Genomic DNA, 26,411 nt, shown 5'->3' on the forward strand with positions numbered 1-26,411 from the left:
TGTTAGATATGTAATATTTATTCAATATGTTGATTATCTGGGTGCCTAATTATTATTATCCACCCAATCATTTTAATCATTGATGCCAGTAGATCATAATTGGGTTAAACCTAAAGTGGTCATTTTTGTCAGGTGGATTTGTATTGAAAAGCATGGGTATCAATATATTTCGATGGTAAATCACTAAATATGAACTGAAACCTATTGAAAAGGACTCATTTGGGATATTGGTGTAGAATGTACAATATACATCTACTAATAATATTACACAAAACTTTATAATAATTACACTTACCTTAAGCTACTTACTCTGCAGTTACTGCACTAAATATACCTATGGCCAATCGCATTTTCCATGTTTTTAAACTATTCAAAAAAAGTTATAAACAATGTGCATATCTGCAGAAACGGGGAATATGGAATGAAAGAGTAAGAAACATGAAAAAAAAAAAATAGATTTACTGTGAAATATAAATTAAGAATTAGTTGAGTTAGTAGTTGCAGAAAGAACATGAATTAGAATTTTGTATGGAAATCTATTTTCGTTGCAAACTATAGTTTAAAGATAGATCAACCGGTACGCAAAAGAACTGATAGACAGAGATTTATGGTTTATGACTTTCCAGTTCTTGCAGAAAAGTCATGAGACATCGACTCAAGGGCTTTCTGCAATGAATGGTCGATAGGACAAATCTGAATCATGTATGTGCTATTCATTTCATTTCGTTTTTCTAAAACTACTTCTACTTTTTAAAGTCAACAATCACACTCCTCTTTGTCAGATATTGCAGCAATCATGTTGCTCATAGGGTATGTAATACTGCAGTAAAGGGGGTAAGAACAATGCAAGAATACAGAAAAATAAAGACAAAAGTATAAGGAATGAAACACAAAAATTGGAGAGATGAAAAAATTACATCAATATAAATTGGGGAATTTCGTTGGTAAGTGGGGATATTACACTTCATTTCTTCAATGTTAAATTAAGAAGTTAACAATTTTATAGTGATCTGTAGTTAGCGTAGTAGCGAGCAGGGTAACAAGCTAGTTTTTTACTGTCAAAGAAATTAACAAAAGCTAGATTACACTTGTGCAAACGCAAACAAAAAAAAATTTCTAATCAAATTAAAAGATCCCAGTTTTATTTCTTAAATATTTTCAGATGCAAAAAAAATTTGTATCTCTGCGGTAAAAGGTGAAGCACAATGTAGAGACTGTTTGTGACTTCAGTAAATTTGAAATCACAGATGCAAAATATATAATATCGTGTATACCAATTGAGAGGGCACCTATCAAACCTAGGAGGCCTTGAAATAATGACCACAAATGCAAGAATAGGATTTTCAAATACTACGTTCTGTGGCATAATAAATGAGCTAATGTATGGGGTACTTACAACTAAACTTTGGCTATTTGTTAGGGGCCCTCATGAAACATTAGTGATCACAGGACAATGAATTATGTGGAAACATTTGTAAGGACATACGAAAGAGTAATAACGAATAAACCATTAGCTGAAACATACTGCAATTTCCACAAGATAGGGTTCAAGTCTGGTGATATGGGTGGATACACAGTTTGAAATGATTCGCCAATAATTCGGTTTGCTCCTGGGGGAAGCTTACAGCCAACTGCACAACCAATTGTTGAAAAAGTTACTGTTGTCATGGGTGAGAATGATGGATGCAATGTGCGATTTTCAGGCATTGCATTAGTTGTGTCACGACAGTTGAAATTTCCATGGCCCACACGTCTAAAAGTCTGAAAATAATTGTGAGATGGTATCTGCATAAACTTCATATTACTCACCAACTTTTGCCATGTGTAGCAGACATTCAAGTAGACTTTGCTCTCGTGTTTCATGGGGATCAAGTTAGCAAAATGAGGTTTTGAAATATTTTACGGGGTGATGAAGTACACTTGACGCTTACTGAGGCAGTGAACACATACACATGTTGTGTTAGGGGATCATCACCATCGTGTTCCCCTGCATAGCGAACGCGAGACCCTGTGGTGTAGCTCCACATCAAAGTTAATGATTGGTCCATTTTTCTTTAAGGAAGCCCAAGGATCAGGGACATGCAGCTTTAATGGCACATGTTACTGTGATTCTCTTGCGCATGTCCTTACAAATGTTTCCACAAAGTTTCATTATTCCACCATCACTTGTTATTTGTAGGGGTCCTCCCAAATAGCAAAAACTTAATTATAACCACCTCGCATATTTAAAAAATTTCTTCACTAATATATATGGAAATCTGAAAAATACGTGCGAAGATTGTATGAAAATTAAATACCATGAAACCGGCAAGGAATTATAGAAACACGAGACATGCTTAACACATATACTGATGAGCCAAGGCATTATGACCACCTGCTTAACAGCTTGTTTGTCTATATTTGCAAGGAAATACATCACTTATACCGCGTGTTCGACATTTTGTTGGTAGGTTTGTGGAGGTATGTGGCTTTAGGTGTCTATGCACAGGTCATGTGATTCGCATAAATAACAGGCCGCTCAATTCCGCATGAGGTGGTGGTGCCCATTAGCGACTCAGACAGATTCCATAGGCTTTACATTAGGCAAATTTGGTCTTCGGGATATCAATGTGAGTTCACTATAGCAGATCCATTTAGTAGGTTCTAGCTCAATTGTAGCACACTAGTTCACTAGCAAGTCGCCGAAGTGGCGTCAAATCGAAAGACTTGCACCCGGCGAACGGTCTACCCAACTGGAGGCCCTATTCATACAACATTTATTTTAGCTCACTAGAACTTACCTAGAACATACTTAATAGATTTACTATAATCCACTTTTGAGGTCTCAATCACATAATTTCGTTTAATAAAGTATATTTTTTATTAAATTACATAGAAAAAATCATAAAAATGAATATTTTTTGTATCACATTCACCAATTATCAAGATGATTATTTTTTCATATAAAAGGTGTATGTAAGACAATAAAATTTAATAGTTTTTTAATAAAAGGCGAACATCAGAAAACAAAATTTAATATTTTTTTGTAAAAGGCAAATGTAAAGAAAATAAATAAAATGGATTATGATGAATGTAACAAATCCATTCTGTACCTGAAATTATTCTAATTCTTTCTTCTTGAGCAGCCATAAGATTTTTATGAACTGCCAACTGTAAACTTTTTTGAGAGAAGGCTTATTTATAGGTATAACCCATTCGAAAGTAGTTTAGGTTTTGGGTAATATTTTTTACATACTTTACAGATCCAACAAAATCCATCTTCTTGATACTTATCTTTATAAAATTCATTAATATTCTTTTTCTCTAGAGAGCTACTACACTGCTTCTGCTGTTTGGTATTGTCAATTTAGAGATCATAAAATTTTACAGGAAAAAATAAAATTAATTCTCAAAAACTGCAAAACAACCACCACATTGTCCTTTTTGTACTCCTCTGGCCCTATGTACACAGTGCTACTTGAAGCTTCATTTATTTGGGCTGTTATTAATTACGTAGGCGATGGTATTGGTTGTTTTGTCAAATGGCTAGCTCTCCTCCAACCACTGACACATTCATCGGTTTATTTCATTCACATTTCGTATTTTATTTGAAGTGATGAGATGTAAATAGCATGTAAATGACAGTATGAATACTGAAAACAAGTTTAAGAAATAATTAATTTGTGTTTAAAGTGAAACATTTGCCCCTATTATTTTCAGTGGATCGTACATCAGCACCATCTCAATTATAAAGTGCTTAGTTTGGCACAAGAGAATGTTTAATGTAAGTCATGCCCCAAACAGCGTTTATGTAAGTTCACTCAGCTCACAACCTTGCTTGCGTTGACGGAAAGTGTTGTGCTAGGTCAGTACTATCTTTATCTAGAGGCCACACACTGTTAAATAAATACGAGTTGTAAGCTCTCAGAGCTGTCCATCGATCTCATCCAAATATTGACTAATTTTGATAATTCAAAATGCTAACATAATCTACAGAAAAAGAGCTATTCAGTGAAGTTAGAATTGGATATCTTTTGTAACTGACATACTGAAATTTTCAGCTTTTGTCTGTCTTCCTGAAAATATTTTACAATGAAATACAAACATGCTATAAAGATTTCTTTAACTTTTTCTAATTTTTTATGCAATTATATATTTAAAAATTTTCAGTAAGTATTCTGTGCTGTGCATCGTAAGTTAAATTTTCTTACCATATGTTGCTACAAACGTTCAAGTATGTGTAGAAATTTTTTCATTAAAAGTTGCTCGAAGTTTCATAGTCGTTTTCTGTGAACTTACAACATTCTTTCTACGAGCCATATTAGTGACGTAGACAGGATAGTTCGTTATGAAATGAAATGGAGTGATATCAGTGTCTGACTAGAGGAGTGTAACTCATTTAAAATCGAGAAGTGCATTGTATGCTTTGAGAAAATTATTTGGAAGTTTAATATCCCATATATCCTGTCGAAAAACTTCGTTTCTTCGATTTTTCAAGTATATATACTGTAGATTAACGTGAACGACTAATAAAGAGTCTCCTAAAAGATTATTTTTATGACTTGTCTGAAATGTAACAAATACGAAATGTAGCATATCAAATTCTGCAGAATTATAGTAGTTTGTGATATCAAGTTCGAAAACTTTTCTTGCCACTAAATCCTGAAACTTCTAGAGTTTGGATTTCATAAAAATATATCAGTATATTTAGATTTTTCACAATATTTTCTCGTTGTTCTAACTCATAAGTTGGTTCATATTTAACAATCCGTACACGAATTTCCATCTATTCTACTACAATATTTTCTTCCTTAGGAATTGTGTCTTTAATTTCAACTCCAGCCTCATTATAATTAGGCCATCGAAGAATTGCATCTCCATAACTAGAAGACCTAGTAAAAATTACTGTTAAATCTCCTTCCCACATAATTTCTTTACAAACTTTAAAAATCCACCAAGTATTGACAATGAATAAAATTCTTCATTTTTCTCACTCTTTATTTTTCCATTATTAAGAATATGTCCTTCCAAGTATATTTCATCAGTAAAAGGTGAAGTCCAATATAGCTTTTGATGAAATAAAAAGATGTTCGAATCTAGATAAAATATTATTTCTTTTCTTATGGTCACAAAGTCAAACAGTTTTTGCCACATAATTATCGATTAATTTTTATTTGATTTTCTGTTATATGTTGGATAATCTGATTCTGATTTATCTTGATTAGTTATAACAATTCTAAAGTTCAAGTATAATTCTGCATGATTTGGATGAAGCCATTCATATTCATTTCAAACTTGGTATCCTTGTTGGCAGCAATTAAATTATTTTTTGTCATCCCATTCACAGGGAATGAGTAAAACTGATAACTCTAGATTTTGTTCATATTTTTTAAGTTAAAATTTATTAATACAGGATAAACTTTCACTCTGCAGCAGAGTGTGTGCTGATATGAAACTTTCCTGGCAGTTTAAAACTGTGTGCCAGGAAAGTTTATTAATACATTTTTAAAACAACTGTTATGCAAGCTCCACTAAGTCAATCAGATTGTCTTTTTATCAGTTATAGTAATTTCCCTAGATCTTGAAAAACATCAAAAATAGGAATATCTACAGGCTAATATGGTTCATAAATTAATGGTCTTCCAAATTCAGCATTTGGTTTAAATGAAGCAATAATATTAGTTTCTCTATGAAAATGATCAGTATGTTTAACAAACATTCCATCAGCCAAATTAAATTCAAATTTATTAATTCAGAAGGAATAATTTTAGGAACATCTTTAACAACAGTCTTTTTATTAGCTTCAATATTTTGATATTTAAATCCTAGCACATTTGCAATATTATCTTCTTTCATAACTTTATGCAACTTAACATCACTCTCAAAAGTAACTCTGTATAAAATTTCTTCAGCTGAAATGTGAATATTTGTATTTTTTGAATGAATAAATTTTTATGAATTTATTAAAGTATATTCACTTACTGGAATTTCTATTGTTTCTCAATTGCAATATAATTTATAAGTTTTCGATATAATATTTAGAGTTAAAGCAGTTGAATAAAAGCCAATTAGTGAAACACTTTATAAGTTTATTTTATTGAAATAGTTAATCTTTTTTGAAGTATAGATAATTTAACACTGAATTGAAATATGCATTCCATTTATATTAATATAAATTTAATCACACAAATGACACACTGGGAACCAATAATCAGAATTCCAGAAAAGAAATAAAAAATAAACACTGTAAGCTTTTACTAAATTCTATTCGATGTGCAATAATAGATCCAAGTGCTTGTGGAAAAAATACATTATTGATCAACAGTTATATTCTAGGTCCAGTATGGTTAAATTGGAATAAAATTAATGATTTATATGTTTATTCAAGAAGCTTAGATCAACCAAAATATCAACATTTATACAAAGATGAGAAAAATTGAAGACAAATGCAATAAAAAATTATTACTTTTACTGAAAATAATGAACAAACTATTTCATTAGATCAATGTCTAGATAATTCAGCAGTAGCATTTGATGACTTCAGTCTTGAAAATCTGGATACCGTTAGATAATATTTTACTCAAGGAAGACAAAAAGGAATAGAATGTATTTTATTTTGTTCAGATATAGTCGAAGATAGCAAAATAATTAGTCAGAGATAATCTTAGTCTCTGAAATATTTTCAGACTATACGACATAAATGTAAACCATATTTGTTGGTGGTGATTTAACATTTGATGATTTTAAAGAAATGTGTAGTAAATGCTGGAATGATCAATTTGGCATTTTTACCATAGTCATGACTGGAAAACCAAATGAAGGAAAATTCCGAAATGAAATACAGAATTTCATTAAGCAATAATGTTTTTTTATGCTTGATGAATGAGTGCTTTAAAAGATGATATCGAGTATATATGTGACCACAATGATGGTGATTTACCTGAACGCATAAATGAATTTAAAGGAGCTCTTGATTATTTAAAACCATATGAAAAATTAGAAAAAAATTGAATCAACGTTTGGTGAACATTAGAGTAATTGTTTATGGTCTAGTAACAAAGCTAAATCTGGACTGTATACATGTGGTTGTGAAGATTTGTAAGATGTGTATATAACATACGTCATATAATCAAATTTTACAAGCGTAATCATTAAATGAGAACATGAAACATAAATGTTAAGCCTTGAAAAACGTTTAATTATTTTTTGTTTAATAAATGTTTGCTAAATACAATAAGAAAGTTCATACAACGTAGGCTTTCACGGCCAGTGTTGTCTTCAGTTAAAACTTCCAGGCTCAGAGACCATAGTCGATGTCAAAAATTTCCACCTAACGTTTCGTCTCCATCTGCGGGAGACATCTTCTGAGGTCATCCAGCTAGTGCCACTGAGGCACAGGTACTCTCGCGTTTATAGAGCACATAGACAGCACCACCATTCGACATATGATGCTGATGGTATGCCTATCTTTGGAAGACGTCATCATTCTCGATTAAGAGTAATCGACTGTCATTCTGCTGGTGCAACGTCGACAACCATATTTTGGAAAAGTGAAAAAATGTGTTAAAAGATTAGTAAACCCTACCATTTGAGATGCATCTTTCAGGCTATTCATACTGTGGGCCTGGGACCAAATTGGAAGAAAGACTAGCACGTGGGAAACCAGAAATTAATCCATTAGGCAAAGCTTGTAAAAAACACAATATTGATTATAGAGATAATGAAGATTCAGGAAAAAACACACAAAAGAGCTTCAGTTAGTTGATGCATTCCAGTGATGCTTCATTGAGAGAAAAATGCTGCAACTGCAGTTAGAGGAATAATGTATATAAAACGAAAATTGGGTATGGGCATTGATGTTGATGTTGTTGAAAATTGTTATTAATCCTTATAAATTTTCTATCTATATAATGAATAACTCTTCGATTGATTATACTTTGCTACCAAATGGCAAAACTAAACGAAGAGCAATTAAAATTAAATAATGAACAATTACATAATATTGAACCATTTTTAACTGATGTACAAAAAAGAAAGGTAGAGAAAAAACTGGCGGAAGTTTACTTGTTACATTAGGTATTCCTGTTGCAAAAAAGGTTGTCGAATGTCTAACACAAAAGAAAGATGGAAAAGGTATAACACAACACAAAGATGGATTTATTCCATTACTATTAGCTACATTAACATATCTAGGAACTGTTGGTTCAGTTGCTGGTGCTTCTGCAGTAATCTCAAATGCAGTAATTAACAAGGAAAAGCCCATTCAGGAAAGACATAATGCGGAAATACGTAAGCAAGCAATGGAGAAAAAAGGAAAAGGAGTAAAAAGTAATTAGAATGTACAATAAACCATTATCAAATTTTGACATAGAAGATTTAGTTAAACAATTAAAAATAAAGTATTTTCATGGCATTTTTACGACAGATGAATCACGTAATGGAATAAAAAATTTAGAATGTGGATATTGTGGGTGTTGCGTTGTTGTAATAATCAGCATTTCATCCCCATTGATGTGAAAGTTGCCGAAGTGATGTCAAATCGAAAGAATTGCACCTGGCAAATGGTCTACCAAACGGGAGGCCTAGTCACGTGATATTTATTGATTTATGAAAAATTTGTATTTAATTCATTTGGTGGAAATATTCTGAAATAATTACTTAAATATCTCAGTTCAAGTGAGTTGTACTATAATGGACAATGAGTTCAGAAACTTGATGAAGTAATATGTGGACATCTGTGTCTGTTTGTTTTAAAACTATTGTACATGAATTATAAGTTTAACGATATTTCGACTATAGTAAATGGACACTTTTGGAAATAAAGCACAGCCTAAAGGTCACACAATTAATGGTCAGAAACTAAGCAGCTTACTAAAAAAATTAATCAACTTAATAAAAATTATCTTACATATTACTTTACAAAAAAAGGAAATAGGAAAAGGTTTTGCAGATTGTTTCCCTAAAACAGTTTTAACTCAATATATAAAAAAATTTAAAGAATCTTGAGTACAAAGTACATGATAAATAAATTACCAAATTTACTTTTGTGACTGGAGGCAAACAAAAATGCACAATTTCAGTGAATTTGATTTTATTCTTTAGAAAGTTGTTTTTTTTTTTCATGAACACATAAACAAAGATTTAACAGTTACTGATTTTGATGTTTCCAAGAGTGGACGTGCAGTCAATCAAAGTAGTGCAAAAATCAAATTTTCTAAATGTAAGACTAAAAGATTATGTGAAAACTGTTCCAACTGATGTAAAGTTAGTTATATTTGGTGAAAAAATTTAAATCTTATTAAATTTTTATTCTACATAAATGGAAAACCATATCTAGTCTGAAATATAAAAAGTTTACTAAAATGCACAATACTCACAGAGTAACAACTGGAATGGAAGGCAAAGTACAGTGGAAACTCGATTAACCGTCATCTTCAGGACCGTTTAGTGAATAGACGGATAACAGAAACACTGTATTCCTCCAAAACATAACCTCAATCAATCATTTTATGTATAGACACATATCACTCTCACAGTAATATAATAATATTTCATAGCGAAAACAAATTAAACACGATTGTAATAGCAAATAAAACTTTTTATTACATGATAAAAACATCCATACAGTAGCTACAAAAGTTGCAAAATACATAGTGTATAGTACTGTACTATAAACTTACAGGTGAAATAGTTTATCTAGCTTGGAAATAGTCAGTCAATTTCTTCTGCCTTTTTGATGTTAGAGCTTTCACCGCGGCAATATTTCGTATTTTTCGGAGCGGTAGTGCCTGTGTTGCTTTAGCCTCTTCTTGACTTTCAACCCATTCTATACACTTGGACAGCATTGTTTCGGCCTCTGAATGGCTAATAGAATGTTTTTTCTTCATGGTTTGAGCACTCGTCATTATCAGCCCCTTCTTCTTCTTTGGTGGCACTTACGCTGGCAACAATTTCGTTATCACTCAAAATTTGAAAACCCCCGTCCCCGTCCACTTTGTCGCAGTCTAACTACTCTGATACTTCTTCTGACGTCAAATTTGTGCTGATTTGTAAATTATTGCACAAATTGACCATCTCGTCAACTGTCACACACTCAGGTTCCTCCGATTCTTCACCTCTACATCTACATCTACATTTATACTCCGCAAGCCACCCAACGGTGTGTGGCGGAGGGCACTTTACGTGCCACTGTCATTACCTCCCTTTCCCGTTCCAGTCGCGTATGGTTCGTGGGAAGAACGACTGCACTAGGACGACTGTCTGAAATCCTCCGTGCGCGCTCTAATCTCTCTAATTTTACATTCGTGATCTCCTCGTGAGGTATAAGTAGGGGGAAGCAATATATTCGATACCTCATCCAGAAACGCACCCTCTCGAAACCTGGCGAGCAAGCTACACCGCGATGCAGAGCGCCTCTCTTGCAGAGTCTGCCACTTGAGTTTGTTAAACATCTCCGTAACGCTATCACAGTTACCAAATAACCCTGTGACGAAACGTGCCGCTCTTCTTTGGACCTTCTCTATCTCCTCTGTCAACCCGATCTGGTACGGATCCCACACTGATGAGCAATACTCAAGTATAGGTCGAACGAATGTTTTGTAAGCCACCTCCTTTGTTGATGGACTCTCCCAATGAATCTCAACCTGGTACCCGCCTTACCAACAATTAATTTTATATGATCATTCCACTTCAAATCGTTCTGCACGCATACTCCCAGACATTTGACGGAAGTAACTGCTACCAGTGTTTGTTCTGCTATCATGTAATCATACAATAAAGGATCCTTCTTTCTATGTATTCGCAATACATTACATTTGTCTATGTTAAGGGTCAGTTGCCACTCCCTGCACCAAGTCCCTGTCCGCTGCAGGTCTTCCTGCATTTCGCTACAATTTTCTAATGCTGCAACTTCTCTGTATACTACAGCATCATCCGCGAAAAGCCGCCTGGAATTTCCGACACTATCTACTAGGTCATTTATATATATTGTGAAAAGCAATGGTCCCATAACACTCCCCTGTGGCACGCCAGAGGTTACTTTAACGTCTGTAGATGTCTCTCCATTGATAACAACATGCTGTGTTCTGTTTGCTAAAATCTCTTCAATCCAGCCACACAACTGGTCTGATATTCCGTAGGCCCTTACTTTGTTTATCAGGCGACAGTGCGGAACTGTACCGAACGCCTTCCGGAAGTCAAGAAAAATAGCATCTACCTGGTAGCCTGTATCTAATATTTTCTGGGTCTCATGAACAAATAAAGCGAGTTGGGTCTCACACGATCGCTGTTTCCGGAATCCATGTTGATTCCTACATAGTAGATTCTGGGTTTCCAAAAACGACATGATACTCGAGCAAAAAACATGTTCTAAAATTCTACAACAGATCGATGTCAGAGATATAGGTCTATAGTTTTGCGCATCTGCTCAACGACCTTTCTTGAAGACTGGGGCTACCTGTGCTCTTTTCCAATCATTTGGAACCTTCCGTTACTCTAGAGACTTGCGGTACACGGCTGTTAGAAGGAGGGCAAGTTCTTTGAGGCCAAAGTTTATTACAGCCGTTCTTGAGATTTGACACTGACAAATCACTCCATGCACTGGCAACATGGAAAATGGCATCTTTAATACTGTAAGACCTCCAAAACTGTTTTACAGATGTTGATTCATCAGATGAGAGCAAACTTTCGATAAATATTTTTCTATAACGACGTTTCATGTTTTCGATTTTCTCTGATCCATGGGCTGTATAAGTGAAGTTGTGCTTGCTGGAAGGAAGAGACATGTTATGTTGCCGACATCACTCTTCATTTCACAAGTAGGGTGCGTTGGGGCATTTTCTAATAGTAATAGCGCTTGCTGTGGCAACTTTTTTTCAGCCAAATGTGCTCTAACTTGAGATACAAATTGTTTGTGAACCCAGTCAGAAAAACAATGATTGATCCATCCAAGCACTCTTCTGGGCGTAGTATTGTGCAGGGAGAGCATTCAAATTCAAATTCTTGAATGCACGAGGTTTTCTTGGTTTCCCAATCACAAGTAGGCATAGCCTATGATTGCCAGTCGCATTTGCACAAACCATAGCAGTGATGCGATCTTTTTGTACTTTGAAACCTGGAGCAGCTTTTTAAGACAGTGATGCTATGTCTTTTGTGGTAAAGCCTTCCAATGAAGCCCAGTTTCATCACAATTGTAAACTTGCTCCCTAACAAGATTCAATTCTGCCACTTTTTCTTTAAATTGTTCCCAGAACTCAGCAATTACAGAGCTATCAGCGCTGCGTTTTTCTCCACTAATATCAAGTTTGCGAATGCCATGACGAAATTTAAACTTGTCGAACCATCCGATACTTGATTTAAAAGACGAGTCACCATCAAGTTTGTTGTTCATCTCAACAGCCGTGGCCATTATTATAGGCCCTGAAAGTGGAATCCCCTGACTACTTTCTTGTATAAACCATCGGTACAATGCAGTGTCCAATTCATCACATTTTGCAGGTTTCATTGTCTTTCTTGTTCGCACATCTCCATCCATGCTCTGCATTGTTGACACATGTTGCTCTATTTTATCAGCATCACGTTTTATATCTTTAACTGTTGTTCTTCCAATACCATAAATCAGCGCTGCACTTGTTACAGTTTCGCCCTTTCTTAAGCGTTTTATAATTTCAAGTTTTTGATTAAGTCCTAAAACAACACGTTTACTTTTTTCAGACATTTTATCAGGTCACTGTATCAAACACACCTGCACTAAATATGGTAGCATAAAATATTAGTCAATAAAGCTCATTCAATTGGAAAACACGTAACATGGCACAGCCCGCTACATACACTGCATCAATTACAGTCTTCTCGCTACAACTGGAAACCGTTCCAGTGGTGATTGTTGACTCACAAGGCAGACAAGGACAAGCAAAGGGGGAGATGTGGTAGCACGTCAATTGAAGGTCATATTTTATGTACCATTCTACGGTGGTCGGGTACATTCACTTCCCACTAAAATAAAGTAAATAAACAAAGCGAACGCGTCACTGCACCTTAGAGCATTCTGTTATTACAGTATTATTATGTTGTTACAGCAGTGACGGTTAACAGAAACTAATGGTTTAAAGAGTGACGGTTAATCGAGTTTTTACTGTATTGAAGATCTTTGTACAGTATGTAAAACTAAGAAGTGTAAATTAGTTAAAAAAATTTTGTTGGTGAACGTGTTATCTCTGACATACCTCATTCAAACATTCATGAAGAAATTATTAATGAGTTATGTAAACCAATGAGAAAAATTTTAGGAGTGAAATGTAATTTGTCTCTTTATAGAAGATGTATGGCAAACAGATGTAGTACAAATCGATTCAGATAACTTGAAAGTATTTTGAAAATTAAATAAAGGATATAAATATTTATTAACTGTTATAGGTTTTTTCCAGATTTGCTGGGGCTTTTCCATGTAAGAGAGAAAACAGGTAGGAATGTAGTTGATCCTTCTGAAAAAATATTTAGAGAAGGCCTGCATCCAAAAAATTTACAAACATTTAATGGTATAGAATTTTATTATAAAGTATTTCAAGAACTGATGACAAAATATAATATTATTCTTTATTCAACTTTTACAGAATTAAAAGCATCGTTATTGAAAGATTTAACACAACACTTAAAGAAAATATATGGAAAAAATCTTCTCTTCAGGGAAATCATAAATTGGTTGTGATACGAAATTAGTTGACGAATACAATACAAAACGTTCAACTATAAAAATAAAACGGGTAATAGTTAATGAAAAATTAATTGTAAACCAACTGTTTTTTAGCTAAGGATAAAAATAAATTTTAAAAATGAGAAAAAATTTGAACTAATTAACCTAAAAGAATCTTTGAAAGAGGATATACAGCCAAGTGCTCAACAGAAATATTTGAATTTGAAAATGTTGTTAATTCTAATCCAGTAACATACAAACTAAAAGTAGTAAAAGGCAATTTTTATGAGTATGAATCACAGAAAACAAAATATCCCAATGTCTATCTAGTTGAAAAGGTTTTAAAAAAGAAAGATAATAAAGCATATGTTAAATGATTGGTTTTGATAATTCATGGTAAAATTGGGTAAATAAAATCACAGTCTTTGGACTTGTGTTGCAAATAATTTTAGCTTATAAAATTTTTGTATTTGAATGAAAACTAAAATCAGTTTGATAGTGAGTATGCTATTTATTGCACTAATTGTTTTATAAAGAAGATAGACAATATTTTGATATTCAAATGGATGTTGACAGAAAGGAGTTAATGTCAGAATTATTTGAGGACTTTAAATTTGAGTTGACAGCATCAAATGATGGATGTAGTGTGTTTTGCTTTTTAAATGTATATAAAAATAGTTATGAACGTTATAAGAAGTTTAATTATGAAAACAGTATCTGTAAATTTACTTTTATTGAGAGATAATTAATTTTCATCTTTGAAGGCCATTGTTCTTTCTATTTTCATCATCTAAATCAACTATCTAAATTTAAAAATGTGTTGTAAAATGTTTATGTATAAATGTATCAGATAGCACGAAAGAGAAATTTAGTACATTCATTTTTTCTGTGTGTGCATTACCCTTATGAAGATAAAGACTCTAAATTAGTTGATGAATTAACTGATGAAAAAGTGAATTATTTATACAATCACAAAGGAGAAGAAATTAGTATTTTTTATGAATACTTTAAAAAGCAATATACTGTGTAAAATTTTATTCTTAAAATACCTGCTATCTCATTCCATACCTTTATCTTTCTCTTAATTTTATACCTCTGATTCTATAAGTTCCTTGACTGTTTCTTTAAATGCTTTATCTTTAGTAGGTTATTCTTCAAAGATTTCAGAAACAACTGAAGTCAATTATTCTTTGGGTAAATTATCTAGCAGAATACCTTTTATTTTACGTATTTTGTTTCCAGGCAGCAACTGTCCGGTACTTCTTGCTGAATAATCATTAAACCAAATTCTATCAGTTCTGTATTTTGAGTATTTGAATAAATTGTCTCACTATTTGAACTGATGAAGTCAATATATTTGTTAGTATCCATGCAGAGTAAATTCATATAATGTTTATATCAACGAAATGAATTTCATTTATTTATTTCTCTTTATTATGTTTATGTACACCTAGACATTTTTCAAGTATGTTTCCAACTAGTTTGTAATTATAACATAGCGTGTACATAAAAAATAATTTGTCATCATCCAAATAATCACTATTATAAGTTGCAAAGGGGCCTATAAAATGTAATTTCAATTGAACTCCACCAATTTTAAAATAATTTTTTCTAGAATAATGTTTAGTAGTTGCAATAAAAATTATTTCCTCTCTTTTATTTCGCTGGCGCTATTTACTAAGTCTTTTAAATGTAAACATTCTTTCTCTTTTTCTGCTAGTTCTTTTTCTTGTATATGCTATTTACTTTCAAATTCTATTGCGTGGTGTTGAGATTGAATGAGTTTATATTCTTTCACGTAGTCAGTATAGAAGAGTAAGATTTTTCCTAGTTTATGATGATATTGTTTAAATTCCTTTCCCTTAGAGCTATTTAACAACATAACTACACATTAAAAGTTATCTATTGTCTTAAGTAACAATATTTTTCTACATAAGTTATTTGGAAATGTTGATTTCTATCACCTTGCATATATGGGTAGATAATCTATTTGTTCATAATCTACATCATTTTCTTTTAAGAATCAAAGAAACTTGGATTTTCACATTCTTATTTCAGCATTTGTAATATTAATCGTTGACTTTTGGTAAGAAATAGCTTAGATAATTTAATATAGTGTAATTAATATCTCTTTCTTATGTTCAAAGATAACTGTAATTGTAAAAATATTTGATCGCTAGTAGTGTTAAATTATTTTTATTCATTTAATCAAAAATATACAATATAGATTATTCTGAACAAGTCACAGCTGCTTTAGATGGAATAGCTGCCATTTGTTAAAAATAATTTTATTACATTACATTATTTACTTTTCAATAAAAATTATGGTTTTTCTGATTCTTATTCATTATGAATTTTCAGGTGCCAAAGCTTTGATTCCTGGAATAGTAATATGATTTTCAGGAAGTATGCACAACCCGCCTGGTACTCCATAATGAGTAAAACAAAATATATATAGTACATTTCTCTTGTCTCCTTATTCCCAGATACTGAACATAATTAGGCTTCTTTTGCTTAAGACGTGCAGGTGTGAAATTTTTGCTCGTCTGGAATTCCATATAGTAATGTAAACTCAGTTTGCTATATCTAAATTTATTATATCATTAATTAATACTTCTTGAATTAAGTCATTTAAAATATTTCAATAATTGTGTCAACAAATAATTCTTAAAGTTTCTTTCATTCATTGATATGAATTTAAGGAGTTAGGATTGTAATTATGTTTTAACATTTCTTCACAGTTTGGATGTCTACCTTCGATTGTATATAGCGGTTTTTGTAACTTTTTATCTGAGTTCTAATAACATAATAACTGTGTTCCCATTTGTCATCAAATAATTTCAAAAGTCAAAAGTTGGTCTTAAATTTTCATTAACTTTTCGAGATACAACATGAGGTAATAATTTATTTATTTCTTAATTTCTTTCGTTTATTATTTCAGAAGCAATATTAACTTTTCTCTTGAATTTTCTATTCGCTCCTCCTCTATTTTAATGATTTCCTCATTTATTGTAGTTTTTCCAATAGGTCTACACAACAATACTTATGATTTATATGATCTTTATATAAGGTATTATTCTTTTCTAATTTTATATTCTCCATGTTTTCGAATTGATGGTAAAAGTACTTCATAAGCACAATTTTGAAAACCTTCTGCAAAGGCATTTGGTATCTAATAACTAAAGAATATAGACCTTGTTCATGAATAAATTATGTTGAATGTTGTATATATTTAGGTAGCATGTTTGCATCACTACTGAAATTTGCATGTGTTTTAGAATACTTTTCTGTAACATAGAGTTTTATAGCATCTCAAGGATGAGCATATCCTAAGAGATTGACAATATGATTAGCATAAACCATGGATTATTCTTTTCGTGAATAATCATTAACTCTTACTTATTATCATATGTAAGCATGTTGGTGATTCGATCCACAATCGACTCAATTTAAGAGAAAAAATTTTAATTGTTTTTTAATTTTTTGGATTTAAAAATTAGTGACAACAATGCAGCAAATATACAATATCCTTTGCATTTTATATAATCTTTTTGATTTGTTTAAGGTTTTCAGCAGCTAAATATTTAGTGACTGGAATTACACATAGAAAAGTTAAAATATCATTTGTAATCAACATATTTTTACAACATTCCACAGGTCAATAATTTGAACACTGAAAATTTAAAATTTTATATTGAAATTGTAGGTGTTAGATTTTTCCACAGCTGTAATATTATAAATCTGTATCACTGTAGATGACTAAAAGTTACAATTCCAATAAATGTCAAACCTAAATAATCTGAAAGTAAACGAATTGAAATAGAGAGCAAAGCAGTTAGGACTTAAGGGTTATTCAAAACTGACAAAACAACTTATTGAAATTATTAATAAAAATATTAACAACCAAAACGGGTGATCTTGCCAGTGGAATGAGTTGAATGAACTAAAAGGTAGAGAAGATCAACTTATGAGAGGATTCATCTTATGTGTAAAAGCCCCCAGTTGGATGTGCAGTCCAACACACTGCTTTCCAGGTAGGAAGGTGTGCCGGTCCCTGGCACGAATCCGCTCGGCTGGATAATTGTCGAGATCTGGTGTGCGGCCAGTCTGTGGATGGTTTTTAAGGCGCTTTTCCATCTGCCTCAGTGAATGCAGGCTGGTTCCCCTTATTCCGCCACACTTACACTATGTTGGCAATTGCTGCACAAACACTTTCCCTACATATGTGTATACCATAGTTACTCTAACACACAATCATTGGGGTTACACTCGTCTGGAGTGAGACATTCCCGGAATTCACTGGGAGCTGAACAGAACAATAATCCTGGGTTCGGTGAGGGGCGGCGGTGACGTGAGTGGACTGGTGTGGCCTGTTGTGGGGTTGTGTACCACTGTGGCTACAGTGGGGATGAAGCCTCTCTGTCGTTTCTAGGTCCCCAGTTCAATACAATTTAACATGTGTATAAATTTACTTTTCAACAATTAGACAAATTGTATTTAACAATTGAAACATACAGTGAAGTAGGTGTTGATTATATTAACAAGGAAAATCCACTTAATGAATTTAAAAAAAAAAACAATTAATTTCGAGATTTTATAATATACCCAACAAATTTATGGGTGTATTTTGTGATAAATTAGATTGGAGATATGTACTAAGAAGTCATCAAAGATCTGAAAGTTTTATAAGAGAATTTCAAGATAATTTTGATTGCAATAATACACTAATATATCAAAAATTAACTGAAGATTTTATGAGAGAATATCAAGATAAATTGAATTGGGATGATATATTACATAGAGAAGACTGTCTGAAGGTTTTAATATAGAATTTCGGCATAAATTAAATTGGGAAGGTATATCAGGTGAACAATGATTATATGAATATATTATGATGGAATATAAAGATAAAGTTACTTGGGAAATAATTTTAAAGCATCAGGATATATCTGAATATTTTCTACAAAATATATTTAAACGTTATGAAATAGTGATGGAACAATCTAAAGATTATTGATGTCCTATATGCTTAATTAATGAAAATCATCAATTTGTAAAAACAAATGTAATCATATTGATGAATGATTAAGAGAACGAATTAAATGCCCAAAATGTAGAAGTGATATTAAAATATATAATGAATAGTTTATTGCAAATTGATGATGATTTATTAATTCCCGATGATGCTTGGGAATAGAGTAATTCTATATAAATAGAGCAGGTCAAATAAAATTTTGTATGTATTGTAATACTAAGAAGTCAACTGATAATTTTGCTTAACAAAATATACAAAAGATGTATATATAAAGATGTGTAGGCAATGTGTAAGTAAGTGTCATGTAAAAAATTACAACAATAATCGAATTCCTTATGTATGTGGAAAAATATGTCTAAATATTGTTATAAAATCATTTACAACAAATTCCAAGTGAAAAACATCCAAAATATTATAGTCAATGGATAATGAAGAAAAACAAGAAACTGATATAGTGGCAAAGAAATATAATGCTAGTCAAGAGACGAAAAATTTAAATTGTTTCTATGTTAATCCATCACATAAAGATTAACATAATAATAAATGTAAAAAGTGTAGTTTATAATGCATGAGAAATAAGAAAGTAAAGTCATCTTCTACTTAGTACTTAAACATCTATTAAATAAGGAATCTTTTAAGGATTAAAAATGTGGAATTTTATTTTTACAAATATAATAAATTTTATTTTGTATAAATACGAAGGCCAAATGAGCGATTTGCAGTTATACAACTACATGATTCTTGTAAAAGAAATAATTTAAGAGGATATAGTAACTAAAATAAAGCTGATCTAATTAGATTTATTAAAAGACATAAAGTCATAAAGTTAATTCTGTAAAGAGAAAGTCTTTGGTAACGATTACTTTATCGTAAAATCAGAAATGGTGATGACGTTTTTGAAACTAAAGAAGATAAAGCAGTGAAACACTACTTCCATTTTTAATGATATAATAGTGAAACAAAAAACTAGAACTAATAATGAAGATGAACTATTGAAAGAAATATTTCTATTTTGTAACGATGTGGATATGGAAGAAAAAACTAGAACTACTGGAGATAAAACAGTGAAAAAATTTCCATTTTCTACCAATGTGTTTGCAAAACAAAAAAATTAGAATAAATGAGGATAAACCATTGAAAAAGTATTTCCATTTCCTACCAAAGTGTTTGTGAAACAAAAAACTGGAACTAGTAATGAAATATTATTTCCTTTTTTTACTAATTTGGGGAACCAAGAGACAGAAGAACAGTTAGAGATTATCTATTTCATACTCCATTTAAAAACAGATTGAAAACTACAAATTTTGAAAATAATGTAAATTCGACTGAACCGAATAGGTTTTTGACAACATTAAAACACAAATTATGAAAGTTGTAGAAGACAATCTGAGAATACATCCTGGATTGAAAATAACTTCAAGATTTTTCTGTGAGTACAAATGCAGACAAGCAGAAATATTATGGAATTTCAGTTCTGGACAGAAAACTATAAGATCACCAGTGAAACATAGATAATTAAAAAATTAAAATTTGGGAAACAAAATATTTTATCATGAATGGATGATTTTCAAGAACACTGATGAGGATAAACATGAAATAGAATCACTGGGTTACAACTAGGAATTAACTGATATGGTTCATTGAGAGGATCTTATGTCGAATTATCAGATAAAATAAAAAATAAAAAAGTATGTATTAATGTGAAAAATAAAGATCAAAAATGTTTTGTGGGCTATAAAATCTGCATTATATCCTGTAAATAAAAATTCAGAAAGAGTCACGATATATAAAAATGTTGGTCTTGCACTTGATCAGAAGCTTGAAAATTCAGAGTTTCCTGTTGATCATATTCCGAAAGTTCAAAATAAACTTGATACATCTATCAATATTTATTTGTTTGATGAAAAACATCAAGTGTATCCATTAAAAATTACTAAAATTAAGAAAGAGAAACATGTAAATCTCCTCTGTTTCAAGGAAGGAAATAATTCACACTGTTTTCATATAAAAAATTTATCTATGCTTGTTTTCAGTCAAATTAATAAACATGAAGAAGCAAAATTCATTTGTGAAATGTGTTTATTCCATTTCATGAGTAAAGAAGAATTAGATAATCACTCATCAAGTTGTTTAGTTCAAAATAAATAAAAGTATAAATGCCAGTGAAATAATCCTATATCAGTTTTAAAAATAGCCAACATTGCAAAATCTTCCATTGGTTATTTCTGCTGATTCTGAAAGATTACTATTACAAATGGACAACTGCCAACTGCCTTAGTCATCAGAAAAGGTGTATATCCATATTATTACATGGATTTTCTGAAAAAATATGAAGAGATGCAATCACCAGCAAAAGAATAATTCTATTATAAAATGAATGACTGTGAAATAAGTGATGATGATTATAAATAAAAATAATTCAGATTAAATTAGTATTGAAAATCTAGCTTAATATAATGATCTATATCTTAAAACTGATGTATTGTTATTGACTGATGAATTTGAAAATTTTAGAAGACGTTATAGAAAAGCATATGATCTTGATCTATTTTAGTCTCTTACTGCACCAGCATTTTCTTGGGATGCAATGTTAAAAATGAGTATCGAGCCACTTCATTTATTACATGATTTAATGGTTGAAAAAGGAATAAGAGTATGAATATCATCGTGTTGTAAAGGATTTTTCAAAGCAAACAATGAATATATGAAGGATTTTGATAGCAAAGAGATATACAATTATCTAGCATATTTAGATGTGAATAATTTGTATGGTTATGCTGTGAGTCAATATTTAACATATGGTGGATTTGAAAGGAAAGTAACACCTAATTTTGATTGAAGAAAAGTAACTGAAATATCAGATACATATAATTGGATATATTTTTGAAGTAGGTTTAGAATATTCAAAAGATTTACATGGTTTTCATATCGATTTACTGCCGTACCTAAAAATAAAATTGTGCCTGGAACTTAAGAAAGTAAATTGTTGACTACTCTGAAGGTAAAAATAATTATGTGCTTCATTACAGAAATCTTACACTGTATTTATCATTAGGAATGAAATTAACAAAAATACACGAAGTTTTAAAATTAAAGCAATTGGATTGGTCCAGGAAGGGATATACATTTAAACACAGAAATAAAAACTAAAGCCAAAAATCATTTTGAAAAAGACTTCTATAAATTTATGAATAATTCAGTCTTTCGCTAGAAAGTGGAAAGTATTAGAAATAGAGTGGATACAAAATTAGTGTGAGATGGAGGGAAAAGAGATAAATTAATAACAATGCCGAAATTTAATGCAAGAATGATATTTATTGAAAATGCTGCTGCTATTCATATAAATAGGACAAAAAACACATTTAATAAAGCCATCTCTGTTGGTGTGAGTATACTCGATTTATCTAAAGAGCTGATGTGTGGTTTTCACTATAGGATAATGAAACCGAAATCTGGAGAAAATATTGAGTTGTATCTGTAAAACACCAACTGATGATTTTATGAATATATGAAATGCATGATTGATAAATTTGATACTAGTGATTATCCTGAAAACTATGTTTGTGGTATTCCACAAGTTAACGAAAAAGTCATGGGAAAAATGAAAGATGAATACAATGGAAAAATAATGGAATAATTTTGTGGTTTTATAGCAAAAATGTATGCTTATAAAGTTGGTAGTAATATAGAGAGAAATCTAAATGGGTTAGGAAACTTACTGTCAAAAATAGAATAAGCTTAGAAGCTTATAAAGATTTTTTTTTATAGCAACAGAGAACGGTATAGATGAAGTTAATAACACTAAACATACACAGCTGAAATAAACACGAAAGCATTGAGTTTTCATAATGACAAAAAGTTCGTTTTGGAAAAAAAATAGAAACATTACCATTTGGTCATTACAAATTATGAAAAAGACTAATAAATTTTTTCCATGTAAACAGAGACGCTAATCAAGAAGCTCAGCAACATAAGAATGTCGAAAGCATTAGAAACCTAACTGAGTTAGAGATAAATGTTTTATATAATTTTTTCTGGATGTGAATATTTATTATTATTATTATTATTATTAGTCGTAAAGCTCCCATCATGGAAGACGCTAAGTAAAGATGGTTCACTTCTGGGGCTTCTTATTCTTCTTGTTTGCCCACCAGGTCTTCATTCTTTGTGAGAATTCAGCTTTTCTTTCTTTGCTCCATTTTGTTCCAGTTCTCGGCGCTTTTGTCTCTGGTTTGACCTCCCATTTGTCAACTTTAAGTTTGAAATTGTTTCTTTTGTTTGTGAATATTTATATACTAGATATGGAGCAAAACTGTGTATTCAGCTTAATAAGGAGTTTTTTTACCAGGTAGTTATTCTAAATTAATTACTGATTGAGATTTTAAATTAATTGAAAATGAACAGAATAAAATGAAATATAAATAAATGAAGAAACTTAAAAGTAGAAACAATAAATTTCAGATACTGAATTCACAATGTGAAAATTTTGGACTTCTTGATAGTGACTTTATTTATTTATTATTTACTTTTTTAGATTCACCACAGTTCATTTTATTTATTTTCTTACATTCACCTTTTTTAAAAAAATTAAATTTTATTTTATGTTCACATTCAAAAAAAATTTTACATTCACCTCCTGCATGAAAAAAATAATTATTTTGATAATATGTGATTGTGATATGAAAAAAAATTACTTTTATTAACTTTTCTAAGTGATTTAATACGAAATATTGTTTTTTAAATGAAATTGTGTGAGTTAGAGCGGGAAAATGAATTATAGTAGATTCATTTGGTAGGTTCTACGTAAGTTCCAGTGAGCTAGCTCACGAAGTACGAGTTAGTTAGTGAGCTAGAACTGAGGTAGAACCTACTATATGGATCGACTCACTATAACGCTGCCCCAACCACTATAGCACAGTCCTGGTTCTGAGACATGGACAATTATACTGCTGAAAGATAATGTCATCGTCGTGGAAGACATCAAGCATGAAGAGATGTAGGTAGCTTGAAGCTATCGGCGTGTCTTCGATTACTACCACAGGTTCCATGCAAGCACAGGAGAATGTCTCCCCTAGCATAATATTGCTCCCAGCAGCCCGCGTTTCGAGCCGCCGTTCACCTCGATGACGGTATTTGTGGAGACGAACATCGACTTAGTGAAACAAAAATGTGATTCACCAAAAGAGCCGACACATTTCCATTGATCGACAGTCGAATCCCGATAATCCCATGCCCACTTCAGTCGTAGTTGACGATATAGTTGGGTCAACAAGTGAACACGTAGAGACGGTCTGCAGTGGAACACTGTGCTCAACAATGTACGATGAACAATGTTCTCTGAAACACTTGTACGTGCATCAGTATTGTGCTGGGTGATGTCGTCATTCTAGAAGGCACACTGGTTCAACACAGTTACTGTTTGGCTACGATAACTTGACGATTTCATTAGTGTTGTTAGAAGTGGAGAAAATCGGCATTGCTTCAAAGATATCCATTTGTGTCCGAGAGATGCCAGCGTCGAGCTGCCCCTAGATGTGAAGTATTAAAAAAGGCTTGGGTCCACTAGGAAGTAACTTCTGTAAGCACTTGCCGAGCTGTTTACATTAGAGCAGAAACTTATTCAAGTTTACTACAAGTCTGAGAACGCGTTTATTTGAGGAACTCGCAGCAGGTACTTATTAGAGAAGTGCAATAGTTCTTAAAAACTAGGGTAGTCGCCACTGTTGTTGCGTTATTATTAATGAATAAAAATCGTGATGAAACGCTAAAATAAAAAAAATAGAAAAGAAATATTAGAGAAGTACATATGGATGTTATCAAGAAACACTCTTCATTTATCTAAAATCAGACGATTTGACTTAGACTAAAAATTTTGAGACTGTCGTACCCACATTTCGAACATCTCTTGTCTATTGTGCAATGAAATATTCGATGACAGGAAACAAACATGCGGCGCGTTATCTCAGCAAGAGACCGCGTTTTAATTACTCTTCGATTTTTGCAAACTGTGTTTACTATTTGTATCGCAAGTATAATGCATTTATGTTTACGGTAACATTAAGAAATCAAATAAAATTTAAAAACGTCTGCGCTGCCATTCTATTTTCCATTCCGGCGAAACAAATTGATTGGTAAACTCACTTCGCAGTTTCTTGACTGGTACTACCAATTACGTGTATTTAGAGGTTCCAACGCATATTTTTTTGGCCTATCTGTCTTTGTGCCATTCTCCTTTTCGGCAATGACGTTTTTGCACCGGTAATGAACACATACAACTTATGTGAGTTTGAGAAGAACTACGACGAAAAGACAAATTCGGCAAGTACTTGCACCAAGATGTAAGAAGCTAGAACGAATTTTTGTCCTGCACCGGAGTGTGAGCTGATTCGAAACTACTTCACAAATTAAAACTGTGTGCCGGACCAGGACTCGAACCTGGGAACCCAATCTGGCGAACAATTTTAATTTGTCAGGAAGTTTCATGCAAGAATTTGACGAAACTAGCGGACGTCGAGGGGAAGGGGAGGGGAGGATGCAGATATGCTTGTTGGCAATATTCCACCAAATTCTCTGATTGTATGGTTAATGTTCCATACCACAGCAGGAAGTTCGACAGAGTGTCTGATAAATACTATTTTGGGAGTGTGCCCTTAGAGTGGTTGCAAATAAACTGCAACGACTCAATGAGGAAGGCTGAACTGTTATCTACAATAAAGGAAAACAAACCAGCCGTGAAAGTTTACGTCGTGGATAAAATCACTGAGTAGAGAAGCCACAAAGTAGTGTGTTTACCGCCTTGCAGCTGCCGTCTAAATCCCACAGAACTGAAATGGGTAAAAATAAAACACAGTTTCAGGGAGAAAAATGTCACTGGTGACATTGGAGGATTTTGTTAGTGTTGATTTCCTTTCAGTCACTGCACAGGACTGGCAAGGTAACTGCACAGGACGACAAGGTTACTGCAGGAATGTGCAGCAGCTGGAGCAAGAGCATTGGACATGAAATGGAATAGTGGAAAAGGACATCGATGAAGTTATCATCAGTACCACGCCCTCAAGTATTGATGATGTTCTTAAATCAAACACAAATGACAGTGATCTTTAATGAAGCTCAATTTGACATTTCTTTCAGGCACAATTAATGACACTTTATGAACATTACTAATGTGCTTCGTTTAATAAATGCAATGTGCAAACAGATTAAAAACATCAGTTTTTTACTTTCGATTCATAGTGTCGTAAGTTGTACATCCATCTACTTTCATTTTTCATTGTTTTCCATACATAAATAATATACAAGTAACAGGAAAACTCTTGAGCACAAATGCGTTAACAAATTAGATGATTTCCGATCCGACGGAAGTGTCATTTAAGCGGGCAGTATTTCCGCGAGTGCCGCACTCGACTTCGTGTTAAGTGCAAAACGCAGGTAGTGGTGCCAACACTGCAGCAAGCAGCCGGCGCTGCCTTCCCCTTCGCAGCCATAACGCAGGAGCACGGCGCCAATTGTCAAATTATCATGAACAAACAGCATGCATCTATCCTTGGAAACCATGTCCACCCTTACACGCAGTACATATCTACCAGCAGGACAACACTATGTTCCACACAGCTCACAGCATACGTGCATAGTTCGAAGAGCAGCACGATGAGTTTACCTTACATCCCTGGCATCCAAAATCTCCGGATTTAGGCCCACTTGAGAGTG

The sequence above is a fragment of the Schistocerca serialis genome, chromosome 3 (genome assembly GCF_023864345.2).
Source record: "Schistocerca serialis cubense isolate TAMUIC-IGC-003099 chromosome 3, iqSchSeri2.2, whole genome shotgun sequence".
NCBI lineage: Eukaryota > Metazoa > Arthropoda > Insecta > Orthoptera > Acrididae > Schistocerca > Schistocerca serialis.